Source organism: Octopus bimaculoides, chromosome 11 (genome assembly GCF_046866305.1).
Source record: "Octopus bimaculoides isolate indiv1 chromosome 11, ASM4686630v1, whole genome shotgun sequence".
Classification (NCBI taxonomy): Eukaryota; Metazoa; Mollusca; class Cephalopoda; order Octopoda; family Octopodidae; genus Octopus; species Octopus bimaculoides.
The window spans coordinates 25,471,047-25,486,046 of NC_142938.1; the positions used below are offsets into that span (position 1 = coordinate 25,471,047).

The 15,000-nt window shown below is 34.3% G+C and overlaps 1 protein-coding gene across 8 annotated transcripts in view; it reads right to left on the minus strand.

Annotated features, from left to right (window-relative positions):
- LOC106869641 (gonadotropin-releasing hormone II receptor) overlaps positions 1 to 15,000 on the minus strand; it is a 568,181-nt gene that overhangs the window by 294,119 nt on the left and 259,062 nt on the right. For 6 of the 8 annotated variants that reach the window (XM_052971649.2, XM_052971648.2, XM_014915458.3 and 3 more), the window contains one exon: positions 11,215 to 11,242. The exons of the other annotated variants lie outside the window; for them this stretch is intronic. The gene's annotated coding sequence lies outside the window, so the exon portion shown is untranslated. The remainder of the gene's footprint in view (positions 1 to 11,214; positions 11,243 to 15,000) is intronic. 8 annotated transcript variants of the gene reach the window in all.

The window sequence follows — 15,000 nt, forward strand, 5'->3', positions numbered from 1 at the left end:
ATATCAAATTGTTCTTATTTACTACAAGTAGACGTTCTTAATGGTACTGCTATCAAAACGGATTCGCTTTCGAAAACAAAATTCCGTGTTTGGTTTGTCAGTTATTTTTCTTTTCTTAGTTTTTCTCTTTTCATTCAAGACGGACGGCTAAGGTTATGTTATCTGAGATTGCATATGGGAACACATCTTTTCTCTTCAGTTTCTATATATTTTTCCCAATAAACTTATATGTATAAACTTTACTTTAATTCTATGTTTACTTTCTAAAGATTCAGACGATATCCCAACACAAACTTAAAATAGTTTTTTTCACATACCAGACTGTGGAACGTCTCAAACACGGTTTACTTTATAGATACATATATACATACATACATACATACACACACACACACACACACACACACACACACACATATATATATATATATATATATATATATATATATATATATATATATATATATATATGTGTGTGTGTGTGTGTGTGTGTGTGTGTGTGTATAGTAGAAATAGTATAATGAAAAGATGATGCAATGTAAAGTATATCTCTCTCTCAGAGAAAAGTTAAATTGTACAGGGAAGTTTTGTTTATGAAATGTCTTGGATGTGGGTCTGTATTAGGATTGCGAACATGTCCCATTTAATATCTTCTTTAGTCGCTTTCAAAAACAGACTACATACTCAGGAACAAACACAGACCCACGTATACAGAGGAATTTGCAACCTCAATAACACTTCGACTGTTGTAACAACTACTTTGTGGACATTAAAAAAATGGGAAGGTTTTTGGCATTGATGATATCCCAGATTTAGTGCAGAAGTATTTAAACCGGAGAGAAATATGATGTTGCATGTTCGGCTCAGTCCTTCTTAGATGGATATCTATTTATACATATTCAAGTGTATACGCTGACTTCTCAGCCACATGGTACCGGGCTCAGTACCACTGCATGGAACATTGGACAAGTGTTTCATACTATAGCCTCGGGCCAACCAAAGCCTTCTGAGTGGATTCGTTACACGGAAGCTAAAAGAAGCTTGTTGAGTATATATATATATATATATATATATATATATATATATATACATGTATGTATGTATGTGTGCACCTTTCTGTCTGTATTTGTAATCCCCATCACTGTTTTTGTGTTTACATTCCCGTCACCTAGCGGTTCGGCACAGAGAAACAGATTAAATAAATATTAGGGTTCAACAAAAGACCTGGGGTCGATTTGTTCGGGGAAACACCCTTCAAGGCGCTGCTCCAACATGGCCGCAGTGAAATGACTGAAGCAAGTAAAAGAATAAAAGCAAGAATATATATATATATATATATATATACATATGCATATATATATATATATATATATATATATATATATATATATATATATATATATATATATATATATATATATATATATATATATATATGTATATATATATATATATATATATACATATATATATATATATATATATATATATATATATATATATATATATATATATATATATATATATATATATATATATATATATACACACACAGACACACACACACACACACACACACACACACACACACACACACACACATATATATATATATGTATGTATATATAAAATAGAAGTTCACCCTTGTAAGTAATGTTTTTATGCCCTTTTCTCCTGGAATTGTCCTCTCTTCTGATCTTGTGCCCTCCCTTCAAAGAATTCCTGGGACTGCACCTGATGACCATTGCCTGTCGCAAAAATGAATTTGTTCAAATTGATAGGGGAAAATACTTTGATGTCAGGCCTTTTGTAACTAAGAATTATATATATATATATATATATATATATATATATATATATATATATATATATATATATATATATATATACATATATATATATATATATATATATATATATATATATATATGCTTGAAATTTATAGAAAAACAGAAGACAAAACAGGTGTATGAACAGCAAGCAAGTGTATTAGCTTGACGTACGAGAAAAGGAAAAGTATTTTATGTTTGGAGCCTGCGCTCTTCAACAGAAAGGAATAAGAGAAAATGAACAGAAGGAACATTAAAAAAAAAGAACTTGTAGATTCCAGCGGTTCAACATGGCGAATAGATAAATAAATGAATAAATAAATATATGTATTCGTACATGTGTGTGTGTTTGTGTGTATGAATATATGTATGTGCGTGCGCGTACATGTGTATATACATACATATATCAACATACGCGCATATCTAGCCTGCATTGCAGAAATCTGAAATAATGGTTCCAAATTTTAGCACAAACCTAACTGATTTGGTGAGGGTGGAGAGGTTTAATTCAATTACATCGAGCCCAGTGATCAACTGGTTCTTATTTCATTGACTCCACTACGGGATGAAAGGTAAAGTCGACCTCGGCAGAATTTGAACTTAGAAAGTAAAGACGGACAACATGTTGCTAAGCATTTTATTCGGCGTTCTAACGTTTCTGCTAGCTCGCCGCATTAGATATCTGAGATGATAGTCAGAACACATCGATTTTTTTTCAATATCGACTTCTATTTTTTTTGTAAAACATTATTGCATTAGTTTTTGTTTGAAAAATAAATCGAAGTGAGGCTTTCACAATTTTTACAAATAAGCATCGATTATGTCTATATTTATTTTTAAATTTCGAAATAATTTTAATTAAATACGATGTTTAAGTCTCACTACAAAGTTTACACATTTGAAATTTATATCACTTTTTAAGTGTTTCGAAAAGAGAAATTTCAGAAACACATATATAGAAAATCAATTGTGCACTTGTTAAAAATAGATATATAATTGCATTCTGAAAATAAAAATAAATTTTGGAGCAGTAACTGTCAAAAACTTACAGTCCTCTGTGGTTTATTTGAGTTTAGATGTGAATGCTAAATACTGTGTCAAAACTTCATTCGGGAGAAATGAGTAGAGTATGGAAGGATGGGAGGGAAATGTAGAAGCGATAGATAAGATATTAGTTTGAATTATATTCAATTTGATGTGAAATTAATAAAGAAAATATACGAAATTCTCTATTTTTATTCATGAATTATCAAGAGAGGCGTGAACAGAAAAAAAAAAAACATTGAGAAAAGAATAAGACAAAAAGAAATGTCTTGAACAGGGTCACCCGAATCGTAATATTTGCGTAAATATTTGCTTTGATATAATTATTGTCATCAAAGAATGTTAAATGAAGCTTAAGAGCTTACGAGAGATATATTTTATTAACATTGTTGAATGCGGCATACATACATACATATATACATATACATACATATATGTACACACACACACACACACACACACACACACACACACACATATATATATATATGCACTTAAATAGCAAAGTAAAGGTCAGGTAAAAAAAAATGTGTACACAATAAAAATAGAGTAATGCATACGCAGGTACCGAAGTACAGACAGAAAAATATTCAGATTATGTATACGATTAACTGTACCCGATTAAGTATATCATGAGCCCTGAGGCTAATCAGGAAACATACATTTCACTTAACGTACGGTCCATAATGTACTTCGGTTCTACTCAAGGACTAAGTCTCGAGTGAGATGAATAATAAATATATAAATAAGAACAGATAGATAATGTTCCAACGAGTTTGTAATTGATTAGGTAGACATTACGTAATTAGGAAAGAAACGTTTTCATCAGGTGAACACATGAATCACAACATTCAAAACAATCACAAGCCAACAGCTAGTGCCATATCATCATTCTATGACCAGGGGCGGACCCAAGTGGAGGCTTGAAGTGCACCTTTCTAAATAATGTTTCTTCTGAAATTATTTTCCTTTCTGATCTTGTGCTCTCCCTTCAAAGAATTCCTGAGAACGCGCCTGATGACCATTGCTTGTCGTAAGAATAAATTTGTTCAAATTGATAGAATTATAGGGGAAAACACTTTGATAGTAGTCCCTCTGTAACGAAGAATTATAGAAATGAAGGATGGGGTAGGGGGAAATCAGACATCGCAGAATTTCGCCCCTACAACTAAAATAGCTTGTATCTTTTATTTAATTTTTCTGTTTAACAAGAGGTTTTTGTGCTGAGTATAAAGGGTAAGGTCAACCAGTTATTTATTTATTTAGTTATTTATTTAATGCATCGTTATTTGATTCTCCCCTATGCGATGCACTAAGCTCCCTCATTGCTATAAATCTTCGTAAACGCCTGACACCAAGGCATTTTCTCCTATATTTCTATGAAACTGAACAAACAAGTTCATTCGTACGACTGGCAATAGACATAAAATCATGAAGTGGCACAGGCTGTCGGCTTTTGAGTGTGTTATCGAATCTTGTGATTCATGTATTCACCCGATCAAAATGGCTTTTTTCTAATGGTGTAATGCCTCCATTAATCAATTAGAAACTAGCTGGTAATGGTTTGATACATTATTCATATGTTGTTTTATATATATATATATATAAGTGTGTTTAGATACATATTACATATATCTAATCTCCATGTGAATATATGATCTGCATAATATACTTGTAAGAATATGTGTATTAGTGTTTGTGCGCGTGTGTGCACGTGTGTGTGTTTCCCTCTTTTTGCATATGTTTATCTCTCTTGTTTGTATCAAACAGTGTAGATCAATTCTCGGGCTGATGGCGCCTATTGTGGCAGAAATTGTGTCTAATTTTCACCAGACAATGCTCCCGTCTTTTCCCTTAAAACTTGTCAAGTGTGGAGAATTTTTAATTCTTGAGAATATCTCTGTTTCTCACATGCAGCTGATCTAGTCTCAATAGCCATTCGATTATCATGACATATCCTTTACCGGTGGAGACAATATTGGGTGAGGGACAAACTCGATTAAATCGACCCCAGTGACCAATGGATATTTAGTTTTTCGGTCCCGAAGTGTTCAAAGGTGAAATCAACTGGGTGGCATTTGGACTCAAAACGTAGAGATAGCCGAAATGCTCTTAGCATTTTGCCCTGCGCGCTAAGGATTCTACCAGCTTGCCGCCTCAATACATCAAGTATTTTGTGTTGTGTGATACTTTGATATACCTTTATTTGTCTCTAAACGTTCCTATACGTGTCAGTCGTCACTCTGAACTATTTCCCTTAGCTCAGTTTTGCGTTAGTATGTGCACACACACATAAGCACGCGTGCACTCTCTCTCTCTCTCTCACACGTACACACACGCAAACGCGCACAGACACAAACGCGCGCACGCATCTTTAAATGGAGGTATCTGAATCTGAAATACGTATTTTAGGATACCCCCCAGGTACAACTAACTAAATTCAATCCCTCAAAGTTGTAGAAACTGAGAAATAATCTTGTTGACAGTCCACAATTATAAATGCTACACACTTCTGAAGAGTATGAGTATTGGTTACTTGATATAAACAGAAATTGTGTTTACATCACTCTAAAAAGGAACTTTTCCATACGATTGCTTTTACTCTTTTGAAATGGTCCATATTTAACATAGAGACAATATGGCGTAGCTTTAAATATCTTTAATGTTACTTATTTTCTAAGCACTTATTTGTTTTATGCCTCTAGGTGGCACTATGCTGCTTTCAACACATTGATGTTTAAAAATCTGTATTAAATATTCATGATCATGTATTTTTCACTTTTTCTTTTTATCTCATAAGGGATCTCTGGAGGTAGGTTTTGGTTTAAATTCACAAGTAGATTAGCAAATCCAAAACAATATTTCACTTATTTCATTAGATTTTTTCCTATTGCTTTTTGTGGCTCTCGTAGTATGAAACAACGATCATTATTGAGAAAAATGGTGAAGTAATATCCTGCAATCATCTGCATCTCGCTCGCAGTAACTTACAGAAAAAGGAATTCACGAATTAAGTTTCGAGAAAGATGTATCTTCATAACAGTAGCTATATATATTTCAACAAAAATATATGTCCACAAGTATGTACACACACACACACACACACACACACGCACACACACACACACACACACACACACACACACACACACACACACACACACATATATATATATATATATATATATATATATATGTGTGTGTGTGTGTGTGTGTGTGTGATATATATATATATATATATATATATATATATATATATATATAATCCAAGAAAGTTAGGGGTTGTGAATCCAACTCACTAAGGGATAATATCTATCCAATATACTGCCGGAAGGATACCCGATTATAATTACACTAGTGTTTTTACCAAGTGCAATACCCTCAATTTATATAGCAATAAGAAATGGAGGAGAATATGTGGTACTCATCAACTTGCAGACATTGTATTATGTCAATTTACATGTTTATTTGTCGACTAATCGGACAATAAAAGCAATATACAAACACATATGACTCATTTGTGTTTATATATTGTTTTTATTGTCCTATTAGTCGATAAATAAGCAGGTAAATTGATATAATACAATGTCTGCAAGTTGATGAGTACCACATATTCCTTTCCATTTTCTTATTTCTCTTTCTCTCTTTCTCTCTCTCTCTGTCTCTCTCTCTCTCTCTCTCTCTCTCTATATATATATATATATATATATACATACATACATTCATACATACACACATACACACACACACACACACATATATATATATATATATATATATACATGTAGCGTGCGATGGGTACGTTGTCACCATTTTATATTTTTAATTTTGCGAATGCGCATTGTATGTTATTGATTTTCTCGAATCCACAGTACAGTAGCGTCAGTTGGTCACCGTCTGTGAGAATAAACAGCTCCATGAGGCAATTCACTGTGTTGGAAATTTGGAAACGATATTGCTGTACTGCTTGGCATTCGCGCCGGAATATCCAATACGAACATTTCAGAGTGTTTGGGTGTCAATCTGAGGACAGTGCAGAAGATTCAGAAAGAATTGGATCAATCTAATGGTGATTACGAAAGTACGGCAGCTCGTTCTGATAAGAAAAGAACCTCAGAATTTGTTGGTGAGATCCAGGCCATGATTGACAACGATCTCTCCAAGTCAATCACGTCAATCGCCAGGGACATGGGAGTGTCTGAGTGCCTTATCAGGCAGTTAGTTCATGAAGACATTCGGTATTTCTCATACAAAATGAGAAAGAGCCAATTTTTATCCCAATCCATCAAGGACAAGTGAAAACACCGCGCTACGAAGCCTTTGAACAAACTCAAGCATCCCTTCCAACTGAACATGCTTTGGTTTTCTCTGACGAGAAACATTTCTGCCAAGATCAGATGGTGAACACACACAACAACCATTGGCTTTCCGTGTCCCTAAAACATGTACCAAGAGGGATAAAGATCAAACACCCTGTCAACATTATGGTGTTTGGAGCGATCACTAATGACAGTGACGTTATCCTTCCATTCATTTTCTCACATGGCCTCACACTCAACACGAGGGACTACATCGAGTGCCTGGAAGAGGTAGTGCTACCCTGGCTGAGGAGGCTTGCTGCTAGAAGACTCTATGTCTGGCGACAGGTGTCTGCACCATGCCACAAGAGCAGGAGAACCCATTCATGGTTGTCAGACAATTTCTGCGACAACATCACCCCTAACATCTAGACACCTAACTTCCTAGACAGCAACCCCGCTTGATTATTATGTGTGGGGCGCAGCTGAGCGAGAGACCAAAGAGACTCCTTGTAACACCAAAGATGAACTGAAGGTAACGATTATGGTAGCATTCACGAACTTAAACAATGAGACCACCCAGAAGATTTGCAGTGGATTGTGATGTCATCTGGGGGTCGTAGTTGAAGCCAATGTCGATTTTGTTGAATATATTTACACATTAGTATTTCAATATATTTTTATGTAATTTTAGTAAATGTAGCCGTTCAAATGAGATGTCAGTGTTATTTTCATTTTTGCGTAATTTTAGACGACAATATATTCGACGCTCTCTCTCTCTCTCTCTCTCTCTCTCTCTCTCTCTCTCTCTCTCTCTCTCTCTCTCTCTCTCTCTCTCTCTCTCTCTCTCTACACACATATATATATATATATATATATATATATATATATATATATATATACATTATATATATTTTTTATATATACTTTTTATCGGATGAGTGTGAGTTCGTCCTTTAATTGTAATCCTTTCCAAAGGTTTCTAATTTCTTTTTTTCATACTTTACTTTAGAATTTACTTATATAAATTCGTATAGGTATGAAAACTTGTATAGAAATAATCAGTGTATGATTTACTTATTAAACACAGTTCAATCAAATTCATTCCTATTTATGTAATGGAAGAGATTAGATGTTAAAATGGATTAGTTTTTATTTTTCATGTTGCTCTACAATTTGTTTCATACAAAAAAACTCAGATATTCATAAATGGAAACTCGTAATAGTCATATTTGTATTCGTCGGTAGCTGCTATAAAAACTAGAAAGGACATTAGCAGTACATAGATTTTCTCTTTGTTATCATTTTGGATTAATGTATTCATTCTTGTAGTCTGGTGTCACTCTGTTGCTTCAACTAGATATTAATAAAAAATATACATATATAAATATTATGACTATTCCTGTTTCATCACCATCCCTATACACACACACACACACACACACACACACACACACACACACACACACACACACACACACACACACACACACACACACACACACACACACATATGGTGTTAAGTTAGTATAAGAAAACGGAGAAAAATATAGTGGATACTTATTTAATTTAATTTGTACCACGATGAAAACATATCAAATAATTTAATACGTATAAGATTTAAAGGAAGAGAATCAACATAAGAAATAGGCATTAAAGATGCCTACACATATTTCAATCCGGCCCCTTGGTGAACATTGCTTCGGATCATCACGATTCGAACCATGCTATATGTAAAAGAACCCCACAGTATGACCTAACGAGAAAATTACATCGTCATTTTTGGATTTACAATTTATATATATATATATATATATATATATATATATATATATATATATATATATATATATATATATATATATATATATATATATATATATATATATATATATATATATATATATATATATATATGTATATATATATATATATATATATATATATATATATATATATATATAAACACTCACGCAAGTCTGTATTAACAGAGAGAAAGAATGGAGGATAGTAATAATATGCCTCAGTAAACAACATTTTTGTGAATCTCGACCGGATGGTAGGAAAAATCGATATAGGCGCGATTTGAACTTAGAGCATGTAAGTAGGTTATGTATCCGAAGTTCTAACGACTCCGCCAATCGGACCCGTTATACGTATACACACACAATATCCCTATGGTGCAGTCCCTCTACATAAGCTAGCTACTACCTGTTCAGATTGAAAATATAAAGAATTTTTCTATACAAGCAATTATAAGATTTCCAAGACAGTATAAGAACAATAATTTAATTCAGGGATTTCATGAATATATATGAAGTATGAATTTCGTTTACGCAATTGAAGGAATATATATAATGCATAAATTTCATGTATGCTGTTCATTGAAAGTATATATTGTATGGCATTTCACGTATACAATTCCGTCAATGTATATAATGTGTGTATTTCGTGCATAAGAGAGTAAATGTTTTCATGTTATGCTGACATCCAATCTTCTGCCTTTCAAGTTCAATATACGTAATGCGCAGAATACTAGTAATTATTCGTGCAGCAAGAGAAGCTACAAGCACGAACCAAACTACTAATTGAAGTAGGATAATGCAATAGTTGTTAACGATAAGGAAAGTAATAGTGCATGTTTGCTAAATCCTTCCAATTTCAAAATATGAGCCCTCAGTTAAAATGTCTGGTGCCACTGTCATTTTGTGTGCGATCCTATAAGTGTATAAATACCGCATGGATTTACAAGAAATTTACCTGTAAAGATTTGGTTTTACCGAAATAAAGGATTGACAATGGCAGATTGTTACATATTAGATGAATTACGGATAGTCATCAGTCTTACATTTACCACTCTATGCCCTTCAATAATTTTAACCATCAATTCAACTATTTTCAACTACTATCGACTTCCTGGATAAATCGGATTCAACAGCTATCTGACATAAGCCTTCTACAGAATCCAGAGAATAACGTTTCTTATATTAATATAGAATCATGACGACCTTTCACAGTATTTATGAATCTAATCAACAACATTTGCAAAAGAAAACCCAGCCTCTTTCTCCATAAATAATATTACTAGAATAAACACTATTTTGTTTAAAATTTAAATATTATCTAGAAAAAAAAATGATCAAATAAACCTATACTTGATAGAAGATAGTGAAAACCAATGATTACCAAAGGGTTTACAGAAGTCTTTTTAATATTTTCTATCTATTAGGAGTGTGTTAACCTACTATATATATATAATCACTGAACACCTAATACGTTTCTCCTATTGATACAAATAACAAAAAGCAAGATTTATATGTCAGCAAACATATATTATTGAATATTTTGGAGGAAATTCTTCTAAGCACACACTATATTATATTGGCGATATCATGTATTTAAGCGTAATTTTTCCTGGCAAATAAATTTTCATCGAAATACGGTCAATAAGGTTTTGTATTAGTCTGTTACTTATGAACTAGAATATCCGCAGGTTGAATTTTTTTATATTTATGTAGTGATGTAATGAATTACATGCAATTGCCTTCGGTTTATTTATGTTTTCTGAACGATTACCTTCTGTCCATTATAAGTTAAAGGTTAATGGAAAGGTAGTGTAAAACAGATTTCTTGTGCCAAAAGGTAAATATGGATGTTAGAGACAGTAGACTGTAAGAAATGAAAATTACATTGTAGCGCTAAATGTGAATAGTCATGATGAAAATGATTTCTGAAATTACTAAGTGGCACGGAATGATTTTAAAATCATAATGAAGGAGACGGAAATATTTAGAGTGAAAAATGAAAAAATGAAAAACAAAACAGGAAAATATCCCGACCCAACTCAATTTTGTCTCTTCTCACAAACTTTAAAAGAATCTTGTTCTGCCTTTCTGGTATTGAGTAACCCGAAGGCCAAGGGAGACTATCCAAATTTCAACTGCGCTAAATTCAACGAGTTTCATTGTGAACAGATACTACCCCGGAGGATTTAGTGTAAGTTTTGAACATTTTATGAATATTAAAAGAAAATAATTTCTTACCGAATTGAAGAATAATTTTCCAACTCACCTGCAAAGAGAAATTGATAAATATATTCATACATTTAAGGAATGGTTTTGCTTTGCATAAACGAAACAAACAAATTCTATTTTATACAGACATAGAAGTAAAAATGTGTTTTTACCTTAATTTTAACAAGGAAATTTAAGTCAAGTGAATCAACCATAGTACTTTAAAAAAAAAAAAATCTACCGGTCTCTTTTGCAGAACTGAAAGGTTATGGGCATGTAAACAAAGCCGCACCGATTGAAATATATTTTTGAAATATATTGAAATATATATACATGTATATCTTTGTGTCAACATTTGCAAATGGAAATCATCGTTCCCATCTCTAGCCTTATGGGATACGCACGGACCCAGGTTTCTGATAGTAACCCGTCATCAGCGTGTGACAATCACCGGCTAGTGATGAGAAGTGATTCCAAACGCAAAATACTATATGCTTTTATACATAATTAGAAGCAGCTTGAGGTATATAATGAAAATCAAACACACATACACAAGGTGTGTGTGTTGTTAGTTCGTTGGTCGGCTGCGTCTTTTTTTTTTTTTTTTAGGCGGAAGAGAATATATTCTCAATGCCGCTGGTGTAGAAACACCTGAAAGTAAGTCATTTGATGTGAGTTGTCTCGCTTGTCTACGACTTACTTTCAGGTGTTTTTACACCTGCACCATTGTGACTATATTCTATTACACCTAAAACACGTAGCTGCCCCATGAACTAACAGCATAAACACATTGTGTATGTGTGTCTGATTTTGCTTAACAGCCAAACACCTGCTGGGGTTTAAAAATCTTATCCCTACAACCCAAACACAAAACAATTTCTCAAATGTCATCATTTCTAAAAATAAATTTGACATCAATTCTAAAAATAGCCAAACACATACTGCTGCTGTCCAAAGGAATTGGTATAAAAGACAGAAGACCAACCAACCTATTACAGTCTGTCATACCGGCCATGATGAAATACCACAAGGTATAGAAAATACGTATTCGCCTTTATATATTTAATCTTTTATATTGAACACTCAATATTTCATCTATTCAATAAGACATATTCCATATATTCAATAAGACATTCAATACTTTATTTCATTGTACCATCCATTTTTATTTTATATTATATATTGTATATTCCATATTCTATATCCCACATTGGTTTGCAGGAATATAAATAAAACATAAAAAACAGACAGTGTTGGAACTCTTTTAAACAAAATATTATATTCCTCTATACACAATCATACAAAACCCCTTTTTTTTGTATTTATTTTTACTCGCACACACACACACACACACACACACACACACACACACACACACACACACATATATATATATATATATATATATATATATATATATATATATATAACGGACTCATTTCAGCTAAATCCGTCTACTAAATCCACCCAGAAAGCTTTGGTCGACCCGAATCGACAGTAAAGACAGTTGCCCATGGTTTCACACAGTGGGACTGAACACAGAACAAGTGGTTGGGAAGGGAACTTTTTACTACACACGTACTCTTTGACATCCATGATATCAAATCTTTTAAACAGTATATACGGTAAGAGGATAATGATTCATCTGAATAGCTAAACTGGATCTCGGGGTTAGTTTTTTTTTCACAACGGGGCATCCCAGAGAGAGCAATATCGACTCCTAGAGGGACAATTGAACAGTTATATGGCGTAGGGCACAGAGTGTGCGTTAACGAGAGACGATAGAGGTATTATTTATTATTTTCTTTTCTGTGTGTGAATCATCTGATGGCATTTTGTACCATGTGTTAACGATTCTGAGAGCTCGCTGCCTTAGCAAAAATAGTGATAATTATTTCTACTGTTGAGACCCCCTTCGGTCATGACTGACCATGGGATTGCACCTAGAAAGTTACCCTCCGAAGCACAAATCCGGGTAAGGTTGTTTATGGAAGACCAGCAGTCACCCATGCATACCGGTTTCCCCTCTCCACGCCACCAGTGTTATCCAAGGGAAAGGCAAAGACCGTTTAGAGCTTGGGACCTGTGACGACGCAACTCCTTTCTACAGCTGAGTGAACTGGAGCAACGTGAAATAAAGTGTCTTGCTGAAGAACACAACACGCAGCCCAGTCCGGGATTCGAACTCACAACCTCGTAAGCTCGACGCCCTAACCACTGAGCCATGCGTCTTCACTATTTCTACTAAAGACCTGAAATTTTAGGGGCGTGGTGGGGTATTAGTCAATTATATAGACCCTCATGCTTCACAGGTGCTTATTTTATCGACTCCGAAAGGTTGAACGGTAAAGTTTACCATATCTGCGTTACATGAACTCAGATCGTAAAGACGGACGAAATGCGGCTAAATGTTTTGTCTGGCGAGCTAACGATTCTGCCAGCTCGCTACCTTTCTAATATTGGCACATGGCCTGAAAATATGGGTGACGGACAATCGATTGCATCGTTTCTATTGCTCAGCTGGCTTTCAATTTTTCGACCCTGAAATGATGAAGCAAAGTCGAACTCCACGGAATTTGAATTTAGAACGTAAACTCGGACGAAATGCTGGTAAACATTTTGTCCGGCGTGCTAACGATTCTGCCAGGACGCTGCTTATGCAATTGTAGTAATAATGGTTTTACATTTTGGCACAAAGCCAGCAGTTTTGCGGTGGTGCGGTTAATCGATTACATCGACCCTAGTACTCCACTAGTACTTATTTTATCGACATCGATATGATGAAAGACAAAGTCGACCTCGGCAGTATTTGAACTCAGAACGTAAAGACGGGCAAAATACTCCTAAGCCTTTTTTCCGGTGTGTTAATGATTCTTATTTCTTTATTGCCCACAAGGGGCTAAACATAGAGGGGACAAACAAGGACAGACAAAAGGGATTAAGTCGATTACATCGACCCCAGTGCGTAACTGGTACTTAATTTATCGACCCCGAAAGGATGAAAGGCAAAGTTGACCTCGGCGGAATTTGAACTCAGAACGTAACGGCAGACGAAATACCGCTAAGTATTTCGTCCAGCGTGCTAACGTTTCTGCCAGCTCGCCGCCTCAGCAGTAGTAAAAATTTTCCTTTTCATTCATTAACGCTGAATCAGATGAAGAATGGCAGTTCCTCTGACGCCTTTTGGAGAGGTTCTTTGACTATTCGGAAAAAGCAAGGAACTTATGCTAAGACATGAGAACTGGACGAAATGCTTCTAAAAGCGTCAAGCATTTGAAAGGCAGCCATGGACCACCTGGTGGTGTTAAACCTGGTGTTACATTAATTTTAGACTTTGTTGCATAAATAACATAAAGCTTTATTGAGCAAATAACATAGAACTTTGTGAGAAAGATCTCCTAAGGTGAACTTTTGTACAGAGGCAATAACATGTCCAGTTAATAGCTGATTTTTTTCATTATAAATATGAGTAGATATGGATTTACTTAATAAGATGATTTCTTTAACATATCTCAGCAGGGATCCAGCACTCCTAATGTGCTTCATCCATGTCGATTGTCTCTTTTTCTTAGACGTAAAGTATCTAAGCGTACTTTGAAAGCACTCTGAAATCACATTCTATCAACTTGAACAGAATAAATAGTAAGTTGGGAACATGTCATCCAAAACTATTAGATTATAATGAGAGAGAGAGAGAGAAAGTGAGAGAGGAATTTTACTACTATTTTCTGCAGATCAAACAACATGTCATCTCTCTCTCTTTCTCTCTCTCCCTTCCTCCCTCCCTCCCTCCTCCCCCTCTCTCTCTTTCTCTTT